General features: G+C 40.0%; 1 pseudogene; it reads left to right on the forward strand.

Moving 5' to 3' along the window:
- Positions 1 to 7,404: 7,404 nt before the first annotated feature.
- On the forward strand, positions 7,405 to 7,829 carry LOC103288375 (glycolipid transfer protein-like; annotated as a pseudogene).
- The last annotated feature ends 214 nt before the right edge of the window (positions 7,830 to 8,043 follow it).

An 8,043-nucleotide genomic window follows, 5' to 3' on the forward strand; every position in this document is an offset into this window, starting at 1 on the left:
AATATTTTCAAGAAGCATGCACATGGTACCTTTTGAAATTGTAGTTTAACAAAGTGGTATAAAATGTTTTCAAGATGAAAGACTTTTTTTTTTTTAATAATTTCCTTGATGTTTTCAGTGGTAACAAAATCATCATTATTTTGGAATCCTTCTCCATCACATCCATTTTATGATCGTAGAAATTAGTAAGTAATGTATTTTATTTCTTTTAATCTCTGAACTAAACTTATAGATGTTAATCAAGATAATTTTCTGTCTCTTGATTATATATCCTGCAGCTAAGGAAGAAAAGCTGTTACTTCAATGATTCATTACTAACGGAAAAAAATGATTTTATGCCACTTAACAATTTACTGTGAACTTTATTAGTGTGGCTTGTATTTAGTCTCTTTGACAATTGGCACAGCTTGATGATTATTTTATGAAACCAATTTAGCTGTACATTTATATGGTAATTTAACATTTTAGTGTTTAGACATTGGCTGATGTGAGCATAGCCAGAGAAAGACATTAAAATTTTATTTGGCACTATAATACATTTGTTTTCCTTAATAAGGAAATAGCTATTAGAAAACTTTTTAAAACACCTCAGTAAGGGGTTTTATTTTATGATCTAAGATTGAAAACGTGGTTACAGATTAAGAAATATTTTTAGTCCCCTTTGCTAATAAAACCTACAATAAAACAGGTAAGACTGGTTTGACTTTTATCTTGTGAGTGGTTTATTCTTTCTTATTCCTATTGTGTTTGTTTGCTGTTCCCTAGCCTTTAATTCACCTCAATCTACCTCATAATGAGAATTCATAATAATGGAATGCTGCAAAAAGGAAAAGTATACTAGGTAAATCTTAAGTAATTTGAGATGCTATACAGACTTTGATCAGCCTGCTTCCAACCAAAGAGAAATTATTATGTAAATACCAGAGGCCCAATGCACGAACATTGTGCACGGGTCTTGGCCCTTGCAGCCGCGGTGGCTTGCCTCGGCCCTCCCAGCCCTGGCTTCGACCGGAAGGTTGTTTGGCTGTCTGGTCTAACTAATTACTATGCTTTTATTATTATAGATAATAGAGGTCACTGTCTTAATTTCACAAGTATATTCAATGAGTCTGAGATGAAAAGAAAATGGATTATGTTGTAAGTGCTTTATTTCATAAATTAAGATTTGTGGATTAAAGTGGCTGAGGAACTTTTCTGTCATTATAGATTCAGAAGCAAAAGAGAAATTAGAAACTAGAACTAATACCAGTCCTTGAGAACACATATGGTACATAGTATGATAATACAATTCCTGGGATATGTGCAGGGATTGGATATGTTGGATAAAAGTGTATGAATTTGAAACAGAAATGTGCCTGAAATAACCAGAAGGAAATCTGAATAGTAGTAAAAAATATGTGTTCAATAAATTAAATAAATAATGTCTAATTACCTATCTTTGTTCTAAGAACTTTCTCAGAAATGTGTAACTAGAGGGTATGACCCAGTTCAGGTTCCAGGCATATGTATTACATTTTTATTTCCTCTGATTACAAAAAGAGAATAGCTCTGAGGCCCTCAAGATTATTCTTCACTAGGAGCTATTAAGAGATCTATAGCATATACAAGCAATTACTCAACAAGGAACTTAACCAGCCTGATCTCATGACTGTAAGGAAACAAAATATTCCTTTTCATCACATTCATCATATTACATGCATACTTGTTTATATTTTATTTAGAATACTCCAGTTTCTTCAAATATTTCTTTTAATTCACATTCTTTCCCCAAAAAAGCATAAAACATTATAAATTAGTAACAAAAGGGATGAGTTACATATATTTATTATTAATCTATCAGGGCTAAAGAAGAAAAGAAAGATGATTTAGGCATTGATAGAATAAGAGAGAAAACAGGGATTATTTAAAAGCATGGCCACTAATGTGATGTTTGGACTCAGCCAGACTTAAATTTGAATACTTGTCCTTTCATTTCTGGGCTAAGTTACCCATAATTAAGTTACTTAACATTTCTTAGGTTCACCTTTATCATGTTTAAAGTGGAATCAGTGCTCCTTTGTGATTAATGAATTTTAATATTTTGACACTGAATAGACTAAAAAATTAAAAGTGTTTTTTTTCAAACATTTGATTATTATTGGAATATTATTAAATTAAAACAATGGGATTAAACTCCCGGCAGTGTGGTTCAGTTGATTGGCACATCATGCACCAAAGGGTCGCAGATTCCATTTCCCATGAGGACACATACCCAGGTTGCAGGTTGGATCCAGACAGATCGGGTACAACCAATCCATGTCTCTCTCTCTCTCTCTCTCTCTCTCTCTCTCTCTCTCTCTCTCTCTCTCTCTTTTTCTCTCTCTCTCTCTCTCTCTCTCTCTCTCTCTCTCTCTCTCTCTCTTCCTTCCCCCCTCTCTCTCTTCCTCTCTCTCTAAAAGATCAATAAAAACATTTCTTGGCCCAGCCGCATTGGCTCAGTGGTTGAGGGTCAACCTATGAACCAGGAGGTCATGCTTGGATTCCCGGTCAGGGCACATGCCTAGGTTGTGGGCTCGATCCCCAGTGTAGAGCATGCAGGAGGCAGCCAATCAATGATTCTCTCTCATCACTGATGTTTCATTCTCTCTCTCTCTCTCTCTCTCTCTCTCTCTCTCTCTCTCCTCCTCTCTGAAATAAATAAAAAAAATATTTTAAAAAAATATTTCTTGGGGTGAGGATTAAAAACAAAAACAATGGAGACATTTTTGGAGTGAAAGAAGGAATTGAGGATGAACAGAAAGGTCAAAGGAGGACAAATGTGTAAAAATGCAAAAGGGGAATTCTACTGATAACAAATTTACTTCTTTTAACATTTCTTACTCTGTACATAAAGCAAAACCAAAACAGAATTGCATTTATGTTCCAAACAATGTCATAGTCTGTCTTTTAATGTTTCTGATGTACTGTATGCTTGATCTCTCCATACCTCTCACAGGACCCTGGCTAGGCTATTTTCATTGCTAAAATATGATATCCTATCACCTGCATTCTTTTACTCTTTTCTTCCATTTTCCCCAAGTGATAAAAATTCTAAAAGGAGAGCACAGTAAGGCAGGTTTCCATCCTCTTTGGAACATTTACACTGCTAATCTGCTGGGTTATGATTTAAGCCTTCCTTTGAATCACTCCACAGCTGTGACAGCTTAACCTGAACCTTTCTGCAGAACACAATGCTTTTCCTGAGCAGGTCCAAAGCAGATCTTCCTGGGCAATGGGTGGGGACTGCTTTTAGTGTTTTGTAGATACAAGTTTTAGAGTAACCTTAAGTCCTTGTTCTACAAATGAGAACGTTAATAAACAAAGGAACCTTTTGAAACATTTGTTTTCCCCTTAGTTCTATTTCATTTTGCCAAGTTGAGATTCATCTCTTTGATGTGGTATTTGTAAATTCGGGTCCTATAAACCAAAAAGAAACTGTTCGTGTCTTTCCTGTGTTAAAATTTCTTTTTCAGTAGTGTTTATCTTTTCTCATTGAGGCTATGGCTTTGTTAACTCTCGGGTGATATTCTAAAGAATGCATTGTTCTTATTAAGGTTTTTATGTCTTATTATCTAAACTAACATCATTTTCTTGAAGTTTTGATTTGAAATACGGTGCTTGTTCTGACCATTTTGCTGGATAATATTTTATCTCTATACTGCACTGCACAGGTGGTAACTTATCTTCCTCTTAAGGATAGGTAAAATTAAATACATCAATTCTGTGAATTCCATTCAGTTAGAGCAAACAGATGTTCTCCTGTCAACACACCCTCCCAATAATGTTGTTAACCTATAGTTGGGTGATATTGTATTTTTTATTTAAGTTTTTTTCTTCACTGTTCTATGAAAACAATAGATCTCAAAAGTAAGTCATGGGTTTTATATAGCATTAAAAACATTTTGATAAATTAATAAATTCCCACAACATTTTACCTTTAAGTAATATAACTACAGTTTTATAATTGGAAAAATTTAAGTGATAAATATATCTATACTTTATAAAAATGGTAGTATTCTTAGAACTAGAATACTTTTTTCCAAAGTTACATAGAAAGTGTTAAGGAACTTTAACATTTATCATGGCTTTGTAGATCACAGTTTCTTTTTCTAATTGAAGGTATTTAGGTGATGCAAAAAACTATATATAAAACATAATATCAAGTCCAATTTGTAATTATTATTCAGAACCTCAATTTGTGGGGTGTAGGGGTTATTATGAAAAAAAAATAATATATTGTTCTTAGAGAAACATCATTATTCCATCCTCACACCCTTTGGAGCCAAGAATTTGAAAATTTGAATCAGGAAGTAAAGGAAGAAATGCTTACTCAGTATGATGTTTCAAAATTAGCTACTATATGACCTTGAGTAAAGGCCAGAATGATCAGGAGATGTTTATTAGAACTGACTGAAACATCCATTCATTATTAGATATTTAAAAGTTTCCCACTCTGTGTCAAGCCCTGGGCTGGCAGTAAAGAAGTGAATGATGAACAGTGTTATTGAATGTAAACTTTACAAGAATATATATATGAAGATATATTTTGAAAATGTTAATATATGCATATCCTACCTAATAAAACAGTAATATGCAAATTGACCGCACTTTGCTACGCCAAGCCACGCCCACCAGCCAAGCCATGCCCACCATCCAATCAGAGCGAGTATGCAAATAAACCCAACCAAGATGGTGGTTAATTTGCATACATAGGCGCCCTAGGCTGACCCCCTGCGACGGATTGCAGGGAACTGGGGTCCGCTCTGGCACCAGACCGAAAGCCTCCACAGAGGCTTTTGGCCTGGAGCCAGAGTGGACACCCAGCTCCCGGCTTTTGATGGATGGTGAGCGTGGCGGACACCCAGCTCCTCGCTCTGATTGGATGGTGGGCATGGTGAGCGGACCCCTTGCCATCGAAAGCCAGGCCAGCTCCACTGCCATGGAAAGTGGGGAGCTGGGTGTCTGCTCCGGCTCCAGGCCAAAAGCCCCCGCCAGAGGCTTTTGGCCTGGTGCACCAGCAGACCCCCTGCCATCGATTGCAGGGAGCTGGGGGTTGCTTCGACCTGGTATACCAGCAGACCCCCTGCGATTGATCACCTGGGCAGGGAGCTGGGGGTCTGCTTTCGGCCTGGGCAGGAGTGGACCCCCTACGATTGATTGTAGGGAGGTGGGGGTCCGCTCCTGCCCAAGAGGCTTTCGGTCTGGGCAGGCCTGGGCAGGGGCTGAGCCAGTGATCAGAGGGAGCTGGAGAGGCCTGGGCAGGGCCCAGCCCTCCATTGGTGTGAACTATAGAGGAAACACCTTTTCTGACTGCACATTGGCTAAGCTTCCTGTATGCCACTGGTAATATTCTTAGTAACTGGGGTAATAAGAATCCAAAAAGGTGATCTAGGGTTTTTCCACCACACTTCTGGAGAAAAAAATGAAGGTCCGCTGCTGGAAGGCTAAGAAATGTCATATCCTGCCCTAGCCGGTTTGACTCAGTGGATAATGCCTCAGCCTGCAGTCAGCAGGGTCTGGGTTTGATTCTGATCAAAGGCATGTACCTAGGTTTCAGGCTCCTCCCTGGCTGGGGCCCAGATCAGGGCTCATGCAGGAGGCAACCAATCAAAGTGTTTCTCTCTGTCTTTCCCTTTCTCTTCCACAGTCTCTAAAAGTCAATGGAAACATACCCTCAGGTGAGGATAAGAAATAAATAAAGAAATCCATATCCTATGAAAGACACATCTTGAAAATGCCTAAAGAAAGTTGTCATTTTTTCTTGGTGAAGAGACTGGAGTCCGTGTTGATTAAAACACCTTGGTGGCTGTGGTGACTGACAGTGGCTGCAGCAGTGGGGTGATGGGGCTGGTGCCTTCCCCTGACCAGCCCGATTGCCTCCCACAAAGGGAGGCCAGACTGCGGCTTAGGTACGCTCCCTGTGGGGCGCGGGCCTAAGCCGTGAGTAGGACATCCCCTGAGGGCTCCTAGTATGTGAGAGGGGGCAGGTTGGGCTGAGGGACCCCCGACCCCCAGTGCACAAATTTCGTGCACCGGGCCCCTAGTATATAATATTATACAAGAATATATATAACTAGAGGCCTGGTGCACAAAATTTGTGCACTCCAGGGGGTCCCTCAGCCCTGCCTGCACCCTCTTACAGTCCGGGAGCCCTCGAGGGATATCCACCTAAACCATCAGTCTGACATCTTTAGCATTGCCGTGGAGGTGGGAGAGGCCCCCGCCACTGCTGCTGCAATTGCCAGCCATGAGCCTGGCTTCTGCTTGAGTGGTGCTCCCCCTGTAGGAGCTCACTGACCACCAGGGTACAGCTCCTGTATTGAACGTCTGCCCCCTGGTGGTCAGTGCGCATCATAGGGACCAGTCATCCCGCCATTCGGTCGATTTGCATATTAGCCTTTTATTATATAGGATATATATAGTAGTTGAATGCCCTACTTTAAGCCTAACCAATTAAATTACTTAATAATTAAAACAGTAAGCTCCACCTACTTTCTACATCTCTCTACTTTGCAAACTTGAATATATACTTAAATTATAGCTCACTTTTTAGGTTGTATATCTACATTTTAGTTGTGGTCTCACAGATGAAAATAACATTCATCTTTTTTCAGAAGTTATATGTGAGTTGATTGCAGTGTGGTTCAGAGTTTTCATACTTTTACAAACAGGTAAATTGATGGAAATAATGTCAATAAAAATGGGGTCCAAAATAATATTTTAATAAATCTCTAATGGAAGAAAAAACCCTTACCTCTGAAAGTTATGTGTAAATAATTAACTCAGAATTTATATACTTCTAAGGAAAAATGTATATCTTCTGGCTACCTGTCATTTTTGTAATAAAAGTCTACAAATATAATTATACAGCTTTAGTATAGAGAGAATTTTTTTAATAGACTGATTTTTAAAGAAATTTTCTGCATACATGTTGCATTAGTGTGATGTATTTGTTACAATTGATAAACCAATATTTATACATTATTTTCATTTAAGTCCAATTGATATTAGGGTTTATTGTGTTGTACAGTTTTGGTGTTGGTTAATACATTATGTCATTTAGCCATCATTACAGTAATATATATATATATAAATATATATATAAAAAGCCAGAGACTGCATCAGCATCATGACCATAACAACTGTTAGACCAGAATCACCATGGCCCCTCGCAAGGCTGGCCCTGCCCCCCAAGGAGCGGGTAGGGGCACCCCTAGGCAACACAATAGGGTGTGAGTTTGATGGGGGAAAGTCAAAGAAATAGGGGGAAGGTCTTAAGGGTCTGTGGGGTTGGGGTGGTCCGTCCGGAGTAGGTTTGGAATGTGCTGGGGAAGGAAGAGGAAGATCCAATTAGAAAACGGCATCACTGCCGGCCTCGACCCCGAAATGGTGCTGCTGAGCGAGCACCTGCTGAAGCCGCTGCCCACAGATAAGCAGACTGAGACCAGGCCCTTCCTGGAGGCGGTGTCCCACCTGCCGCCCTTCTTTGATTGCCTTGGGTCCCCAGTGTTTATGCCCATCAAGGCAGACATAAGTGGTAACATCACAAAAATCAAAGCTGTGTACAACACTGACCCGGCCAAGTTCTGGACCCTGAAGAACATCCTGGAGGCGGAGAAGGAAATGTATGGAGCAGAGAGGCCCAAGGTGGGGGCCACGCTGGTGCTGATGTGGCTGAAAAGGGGCCTCCACGTCATCTAGGCCTTCCAGCAGAGCATCTGCGATGGGGAGCTGGACGAGAGCCACCCAACCTCATCCGCGTCAATGCCACCTCGACCCCGAAATGGTGCTGCTGGGCGAGCACCTGCTGAAGCCGCTGCCTGCAGACAAGCAGATCGAGACCAGGCCCTTCCTGGAGGCGGTGTCCCACCTGGTGAAGTATTTGTTCAGAACTTTGTCCATTTTTAATTTTTAAAAATTATTTGTTTACTTGCATATTTCGAATAACAGTCCCTTATCAGATATCTGATTTGCAATCTGTGGCTTCCCTTTTTACTCTAACAGTATCTTCTGCAGAAAATTTTA

The sequence above is a fragment of the Eptesicus fuscus genome, chromosome 8 (genome assembly GCF_027574615.1).
Source record: "Eptesicus fuscus isolate TK198812 chromosome 8, DD_ASM_mEF_20220401, whole genome shotgun sequence".
Lineage (NCBI taxonomy): Eukaryota > Metazoa > Chordata > Mammalia > Chiroptera > Vespertilionidae > Eptesicus > Eptesicus fuscus.